We start from the raw sequence: 9,995 nt of genomic DNA, 5'->3' as shown, positions 1-9,995 counted from the left end.
AATAAATTCTGTGGTTTACGAAATCTAAACATTATGCAAATTCATCTTCTCTACATTGTAAAGGGACTTATGAAATAGATGCACCGCTCTAGTATCTACTATTCATTTAATTATATTTGCATTCAAAATATCCAAATATAAAAATCGAGCATATTTTTCGATACAAAAAAAAACAACAAAAAAACAATTATGATGCCAGAAAAAAAACATTGGTATTGAGACGATGCTTTAGTATTTGCTCATCTTTTCTTTATGTAAAAATATTGTCTGCGTGATATGTATATGTTGGGAGGGTCATGACAGAAAATTATCGCGAGGTGTAGATGCCCCCTATAAAGTGATAAAGTGTCGGGACAGGTAAAATATCACGTGACCCCAGTGATACCCACAGTACCAAAATAGATCGTCATGGTTCATTGGCGCGCTGTGCGTTGTGAACGGATTATGTAGTCAATCAATACTATATAAAATAAAGTAAATCTGAATTTTACACTACACATCCATGTATTCCTGTTGTCGACGATGCAGTTCATTATACAAAATAATGAACTTGGCTTAATAAGGTTTTCATTTTAACATATTAACAGAATAATAGCGTAATAACTGAATAAAACAAACAGACATAGTTTACATTTAAATACCTAATTTTAAAATGTAGCAATATGCATACAACCAAACATCGATAAAATTCTAGATCGGTTAAGTTGACAATGATCAAAAAGCTAACCAGCAATCCAATAGACGTCGTGCAAAATCGGAATTCGAGTCTATTCCTTTTCTTCTCTCGCTAAGTTCCAATGAATCATTTCCTTTGGGACTATTTCACATAGAAACTTGGTCTGTCGGACCCAGTTAATATTTTTGGGAATTTCCCGTATACTTTCATAAATACACATTTTTCTCTAGTTTTTGATTCGCGATAATTTGTTATGTATATATTAAGACTGAAAACTGCCAAGAGCCCGAAATCTAAATATTTCATTAGGGGTATGTGGCTTAACGCAAAGGATATAGGAAACTCCAATACTTTGCATGTTTGAATTTAAAAATTGATTCACGAAGAAGTATGTTTTGTGATATTTATAGCTATGATTACAATTTTTCAATACCATAATTACTTGAAAACAAAGCAATATTTTAGACTTTGTGATATGTCTGAAATTATACTTTCTGAATACATCATTTTGATGAATAATTGTATGTATGTAATTACAGTTTATAAGAAACATGCATTTAGTCTAAAATTGCATGAACATGAATACGAACAAAAGTAATGGCAAACAATATGTTAAAGATGTTAAAGATTTATTGATCATCATCGTAACTGACATAGTACACGTTACTTTGGCACACGTTACTTCGGTACACCGACAACTAATACAACTGGCATTATAATACAGGTTTCATCCTTACATGAACAGCTGATGTAACTGACGAAGTATATGTTACTTTGTTTCATCACCAGAAAGGCCCGAGTGGTTTTTGGATTGTATGTACACAAAATACGTGCGTACAGGCTTGCATCATGAGTTTCAATACATGGCATCCAGTAGGATTAAAATCTCAAGAGTCAGTGTCATTTGTAATTTTATTTATCCTTTTTTTTTATTTATACTGAAACAGTATAATAACGATAATCAATTAAAACTCAAGGATTTTGTTTATCTCACTTGGCGCGGCGACGCACTTGGAGGGAGCGCGAAGCGTGAATATGGCGAGAGATACGAGCATGAACTTTTTCGATCCGATCACGGAGAGAGATATCGATAGCTAATCTAATTTTTATCATTTTTTTTTTTTTTTTTTTGCATTTCAGCGATAACTAATCTATCGTTGTGCGGTGTTGATTTCAGCGAAAGGTTCGCTATTTGCTCAATCTAAGGCACATTAACGACGCGAGTGGAGACGAAGGATCGTTGGTTAATGTTTTCACTGCTAAAAAACGAACCTGTGACGGTGTCGCATATTGTATAAACATCGTATGTGATATATATGGCTTGGTCGATGCCTCCATAATATTTATATCTGTTTTCTATGTCAATGCCATGAAATTGCGAAAAAAATGGGGGACGGAGTTATGAGGAAGAGTACCGAGAGCTGGCAACGGTGTTTGGTGGATTTGAGGTATTTGCCGAAACGGACTTAGAATTACCGAAACGGAGAGAAACAAGATATCCCAGAGGGATCTTGGCGTCCACCATTGATTGATCTTTATAGATTCCATGTTAGATTGATCTTCTCTCTATTTTCTCTTCCTCTTACTAATCTGTGTAAATTGAGAAACATCCCTCCAGTACTTTTCAAACAAATTGGTTTGGTTTAGTTTGTTTGACGTCCTATTTACAGCCAGGGTGATTTAAGGACGTACCAGGTTTTGGAGGTGGAGGAAAGCCGGAGTACCCGGAGAAAAAACCACCGGCCTACGGTCAGTACAAAGGGAACCTATATATGAAATTTGAGATTTAGCGATAATGGCTGTCTGTCGGCCATGTTGTTTTCAGATTGGTCCCAAAAATGCAATACGAGGGACCAAGAGGAACCTACATATGAAATTTCAGGAGGATCCGTTCTGTACTCTCTGAGAAATAGCGATAACAAACTTCAATTGTCAAAATTCAACATGGCTGCTTGTCGATCATGTTGTTTTCCGATTGGCCCCAGCATGAAAAATGCATAACTAGGGACCAAGGACAACCTACATATAAAACTTCAGAAAGATCCCTTTGGTACTTTCTGAGAAATAGCGATAACAAACTTCAATTGTCAAAATCCAAGATGGCTGCCTGTCGGCCATGTTGTTTTCTGACTGGTCCCAAAATGAAATATGCATAACTAGGGACCAAGGGCAACCTACATATGAGATGGTGGGCTAAAAATCAGATGGTGGGCTAAAAATGAGGTCTTAATTGGTATTAATTTCAGAGAATGGACTCAAATATATGTTCTTCATTGCACAACTGTATCATATGTAAAATTTTAGGAGTGTATTCTTTAATCATTTGTGATTCACAGCCTGATTTCCGTCTGAGTTGAATATTAATTCAATAGTTCTATATGTTGTTGAAATAGCATAATTATTAAGACATAAATTGAAATATTAAAGACACTTGAATAAACTGTATTTTATATTATTCAATAATCAACACAAAGGTTGCTGTATTGAAATCATTTAAATTTTAAGAATGTCTTATTTTGATATACATATGTTACACCATAACTTTTTTACACGTTTTATAATTCCAATTAACATCCTCATTATGCAAATTCCACATGAACTTGTATAATACAAAATAAGAATAAACAATAATGATTTAATATATTATCTATGGTTATACATATTACATAATATGCAAGAAATAGTGAGTGCGTGGCACAGTAGAATGGTGATTTGCAGTTTTATGTGGTATTTTATATTAATTATATAAAGGCAACGCAATTACCAGTTTGTATTATTACTTTACCTTGATAAATAAGATTATGAACTATATATGATTGACTACTTAGATTCAATTTCTGTATGACATATTTATTTAATTTTGTTGCTATTGAGGTACGGACAAAAGCCCCCCCCCCCCCCCCCCCCCGGACATTAGCCCCTAGGACAAAAGCCCCTTCATAAAAATATATATATATATTTTTTTTTTTTATATTGATCTAAAAAAAAAATTCAATATATAATTTTAGCAATATAACATTAAGTTCAATCAAGTGCTACATATATATATAAGTGACTTCAGTCACCAGTGGCTTCTGCAATGTATTCTCCTGGAAAGAAATATATCATTAATGGCTTCATTGTTTCTTTGATTTTAATTATTCCTAAAATTAAACTTACTACAACACAGAGCAACATGTTTGGTTAGGTACTTATTATATCATAATTTGAGACACTGCAAATAGGGATCAAAATTTAATGTTTATTGCTTTTGTAGACATTTCTTTGATTATCAATATTTGCAGTATATTAGGAAGTCAGAAATTATGTGTAATCAGTAACAATATGTTCATCATGGAGAACTTTCCTGAAATATTTAGCTTACTTAATAATATAAAGTTTGAAAAAATAAATTATGATGTTTAACCACAGACATATAATGCTACACTGACATTCAACCAAGGACCTTCATTTTCCACACAATTATTCTCCAAATTTCAGAGATAAAAACAACAATATATATATATATATATAGTTTCTGTTTTTCAAAAGTACAGATTAATATAAAGTATACCAGCTAAATTTATAACGAAGGGGCTTTTGTCCGGGGGGCTAATGTCCGGGGGGGCTTTCGTCCGGAGGGGCTTTTGTCCTAGGGGCTAATGTCCGGGGGGGGGGGGGGGGGGGGGGGGGGGGGCTTTTGTCCTACAATCGTTGCTATTATAGCGTGTGTTATACAGATTTACTGGGCAATACGACTTTCAACATATTTCAAATGGTATCCAGACGTTTCGCTCCCAACACGTTTCGCACCAAGTCGGTTTGCACCCAACAGGGACGGTTCGCACCACAAAAATAAAATAAAAAGGACGGTTCGCCCCCAGTGAAACATGTTTATTGAAATAGAAAATGATTAAACTTATACACGATACATTATTATTAACATTATATTTTGTTTGACCGTGTTTTTATTGTTTTGTACCTTCGTTACTGGTGTAAATACTTTGCTATGTTTGTGTTGTAGCTTCCCTTCGTACAGTCGTTAATGTTTGTGCGAAGCCACATCCGAGTTGTTATTAGCGGTGTACCTAATGAGTGACCAGGGACATTTTGCAAGCCCAGGATTTCGTTAATGAAGAATTTTTTGATATTTTTTTCTGTAACATACTTACAGAGACATATATAGACCATTATCTAACACCATGCAAAATTTCACTTCGATCGAATGATTGCATAATACGGAAATGTACCTCTGAAGTTGCAGTGCAGCGTGCACTCGGGTATCGAGGGACATTTTGCATACAGATTATACATTTATCTAACACCATGCAAAATTTCACTTCAATCAGACGAGCGTATATTATTGTATTTTGTTATTGAATCCAGCCTTCGGTGATCACTTCACTGTCCGGGCCATTTTATATCTACCTGTGATCTGACAAAGTAATCCCGTAGCACCGCCCACCTGGGTCGAACGATTTACCCAAAAACACCCAAAAGCACCCAAAAACTACCCCAAAACACCCAAAAACTACCCCAAAACACCCAAAAACTACCCCAAAACACCTTAAAACATCTCACAACATTATATGAAAACGTTAATAAGGTAAATGAAAAAAAAAATGTCTGGAAGATAAATGTGCGTGAATCGACAAACTACGCTAGATATATAATTGTCTTGCCGGTTTTATTGTATGACTGTTTGTAAGAGTTATCTCCCTCGCCGTCAAAACCCTACTCGCCGATAAGTCAACAAAAGAAGGTATCAATAGCTGTATTTGATATGTTAACATATACATATCAATTTCTAATGATGTTTTCATATAATGTGTTGATGTTGTGAGATGTTTTAAGGTGTTTTTGGGTAGTTTTGGGTGTTTTTGGGTAAATCGTTCTGCCGGCCCACCTGCGGTGTGACCGGTAATTGTATTGGTTTACATAACAACTTGACATGTTCCTGTTAATTGATTATATTACATATTGCAACCCGGAATAAAATACACATAAAAACTTACTATTTCATAAGTTACGATTATTCCTTCAGTTACAGTTTCAGTTCAGTAATTAGAACGTTTAATAACACCGTAAACTTTGTGTTCTAAAATAAATACGAAAACTGTAATTCTAAGTTAAATGCTAACATTCTTTTTTACAACATAAACAGTTTTAATGAGTGACAAGCCCGCGTGTTCGGCTAATCTAGCTAGACACTCGCTAGATAACGTACAATTATAGGCAAACTTATATATTGTTTTTAGTATTCTAGTACAATTAATGACTTAAAAATGAATATATCAATTATTATCAATCTCCTGCGAATCAAATAGAATATTAACATAAGCTTTAGGCTTGTTTTCGAATCCTTACATTCATGTAATGTGTACAACTTTGCTGTTTACAAAATATAATACTGTTTAAACCAATCAAATAGAATATAACACATTATGACAGAATTAATTGTTACGTAAAAACTCCGTCGTTATATCTGATAAAATCTTGTACTGCTGCAACAACACGTGTACAAATAATCATCAATTACTATTATTGGTGACTACGTAATACGTACGATTGGCTTCTTGAAATATTAGTTCTATAGATTCGAGTTGTGCATTTTCCAGATTTCGTGAAAAGGTAGTAAATAAAAAAAAGATAGTAAAAACAAATTTACGAGAAAATGGAGTATATATATCTCCGAGATGTATCAATATGCATATCAGTTATCAGACTCGCCCAATTTCCTGTAAAAAGAAAACCCCACAAAAAATGATAACAATATTAACGACTATAGTATCAAAATAACACAACATTAACTATTATTAAGGTTTAAAACAAGTGAAAAAATTAGGGTGCGAAACGTCTTTTCATAGGGTGCGAAACGTCGTGGTGCGAAACGTCTTGGGGGCGAAACGTCGTGGTGCGAAACGTTTTGGGTGCGAAACGTCCGACATTCTTTCAAATATACAAATTACTCCATCCTACTCTTTAAGTCACCTAATACATTCACCGTTATGGAAATAATTTCTACCATATATGAAGATTAATTTCTCACACCTGGAAAGATTTGTAAGTTGACATATCTGTGTATCTCTAACCGGCCAGTGTATTGAAAGATTTCCTGAGGCTATACCTGAACTGTCCAGGTAATCAAAGGGTGTCACACCGGGGTCTTCCCCGAACACCAACTCTGGTTAGGGTGGGGTGTTTACATAGGGGTTAAGGTGTGTTGATAGGGAGTTATAGTCTGTTACAGAAATATCCTCAGTGTAAGAACACAGGTAAATCAGAACCCAGGTAAATCAACTCACCTAGGTGATCAGAAAATCATTTTGCTATTAGCTGCTAATCAAATATTTTTTGTATAGAGGATCCAAAATGTTTCAGAAATAGTGTATAAAAATGAAGCACACTTTAGAACATCATCATTTTTTGCTTTGATATTTGAATTATCAACATCTTGGCATACATATGTACTTACTGAATCTTGAATTGTAAAACAATTGTATCGTTGGATACTTTTGAATCATATTTTCTGTAAAAACGTGCCATATTGATTTAATTTGTGCTTGTTTTCAGATTTAGTGTAAATATTTAAAAAAATACTCTACTGCGATTATTCAATTTACATTCTTTTATATCATTTCAGCAAATTCAGCCTGGTATCATTTTTCATTTATGGTGTAAATATATATCTGATTAGCAATATTTAAATACTTACAGAATCTTAAATTTATACTTTTTCACCGTAAAGTTGTAAAGCAATATTAGTTAGACTTTGTATTTTTTTCATACTGATTAACTTTTTACGTTTTTCAAATTTGTATAGATAATTAAGTTATTGTAGAATTATTGTAAAATTCTTTAAAAGTTATATATGTTTCAGGTTTAGTTAATAGTAACCATTTTTGTTTATATTTCATTTTTCCTAGAATAGCTATACACGTACATTTGTATTGTATTGGATTTTTTTTCGGCATAGCCGTATAATACTCTTTTGGCCCTGGATATGACGCGAAAGGTGGCGTTACTGGTCAAGATGAAGTATGTGATTGGTCAATGTACCGGTAAATGCAAAATGCAGGTGTGCAGTTAAAAACGAGACAAAGTTAAGATTGAATGCAAGCTGTATAAGCGGTCATATCTTTTCAAATTACAAATTGATAAAATTATATTCCTGATTCAAATGCAGTCTTATTATCACCAAACATGATTCAAACTGATATAATTTTGTTATCCGTGCTGAAACGCATAAGTTCATTTTTTTTACCAGCAGTTTTACATTATAACCACCAGCATAAAACTATGCCGTTTATCTTTTTTAAAGATATTTCTTGTTTATATTTGTTATTATATAACAAAATGTAGATCAGTAACTGCAGAACTATTGTTATATTCAGGTTTCTGTAATAGAAATATGTTTTTCTTTATCATACAAGGAATGGCGAATGCACAGGTCAACGTTAACTTCGTCATCAACAGATATTGTCATTGGGGGGGGGATGTTAACCTATAGACCTCCATTTTTCACCTGCGAGATACACCCAGAATTTCCTAAGACTGTCTTTATAATAACTTTAACTAGATGTAAATCATCTTTGATTGAAGGTTTAAAGATACAGTATAATTTTCGTTTTGTATCGGATTTGAAAATTCTACTGAGCTAGATCTAGTTACACTTCTTTTGCATTAAAACATATGTACTTGTACAATTAATATAATAATTAGAATAAGACCATCAAATGTTCGATGGCTATAAAAATTCAAAATTTACACGGTGCAAATATGATTAAAAAGTGGTTACATTCCAATTTAAATAAATAAAGTCAATTTCGGATCAATATTAAAACGATTTCCGTTGAAGATAGACGACAGTGTTTTTACAAGAATTTATTTAATATATCTGTATTTCTTTTATACTTAGAACATTTTGAACATATAGTTATTACAGTCACAATATGTATATAAGTATATATACGTCTCTGTCTTTTTTTAATATAAAAATTCATGTTTATAAGTTTCGTTAGAAAAAAAAAGAGAGATTTTGCCGATTTTTGTGAGAGAATGGCTGCAGTTCAGTCCCAATATTCTTAAATCAATTGAAATATCCTGTTTCTTAGCAAATATATCTAGGTTGTAAATAACATAATTTCACTTCAGGTAAAGTTGTTAATTGGAGAATTCACCTGTGACCCGATATGGCGACAGTCGGAGTGTTTCACGGTTGGCTGACTCTTGTAATTAACCCCTTGAGGTCAATTAGTGTCACTGACCATAGCTAACCTACACTTTGGTGAGTCTGTATATAGGACACCACAAGAGAACTTACTTGCAGCACTAATGTTAGTCAAGATTTGAAGCGTCAAATTGACGAGCGGCTCAAATTATTTTCTGCGTCAATGCACTGATTTAAGATATTGAAATTATTAAAAAATTATATTTGCAAATGAGCTACGAAAAGATAGTACTAAATCTATCTTAGCCTACTGTACTACAGCTTAGCCTTACTGTCGTTTGTGTTAAAAGACCATTTACATTCCGAGCAAATATGAATTAAAACAACTATAAACACACATGCGAATATATATCTTTTCTTAAAATATAGATAGATATAATTATAATAAATATATTTATAAAAAAAAAAAAAAAAATATGCCACTGCCGGGAATTAAACCCCGGCCTCCACGGTGGAACACTTCGCCTCAACCTACTGAGCTAACCGGGACATTATTGAAATGCGTGATATTTTATAAATAAGAGGCTATTCAGTCTAACATTAGTTTTCTTTTCTTTCAAAATTCATCTTTATATTATATTTTCATTACAAAATAAGTCAACAGAATGATGACAAACCTTACAGTGTTGCATATTTGTGCAAATTTGCCACCATAGATATCACAGTAGTCAAGTAATTTTACAAAACACCAACCGGGGGGAGGGGTAAAAAGCGCGTTGCGTACTCATCTCTCAAAAGCGGTTTTAGCGCTAAAAATGATATGAATGCGGGAAACCGATATGATCGGTCGACAATTTCCAACTCGAATTAAAAACAACACTCAAGCGTTTAATCATGTGTGTCAGTTAAATTTTTAAAAATCCCCACCAAAGATGATATCAAGCTGGCCATTTGAATTAACAGAATTTGTTATAAACAAAACTTCCGTTTTACAAGTTAAAACTATAGCCACTGGTTTGCCCAGGAATCAAGTGATTGTAAATCTTGATTTAATTCAGTTTCAATCTCAACACATAAAGAAGAGGATCTAATAATAGATGTATCATCGGCGAATAGACAAGATGAAGAACGATATCATTAATGTATATTAAAACAAGAGGCCCAAAGGGC

Source organism: Pecten maximus, chromosome 6 (assembly GCF_902652985.1).
Source record: "Pecten maximus chromosome 6, xPecMax1.1, whole genome shotgun sequence".
NCBI classification, from domain to species: Eukaryota; Metazoa; Mollusca; class Bivalvia; order Pectinida; family Pectinidae; genus Pecten; species Pecten maximus.
This window is presented reverse-complemented; position numbering follows the sequence as displayed.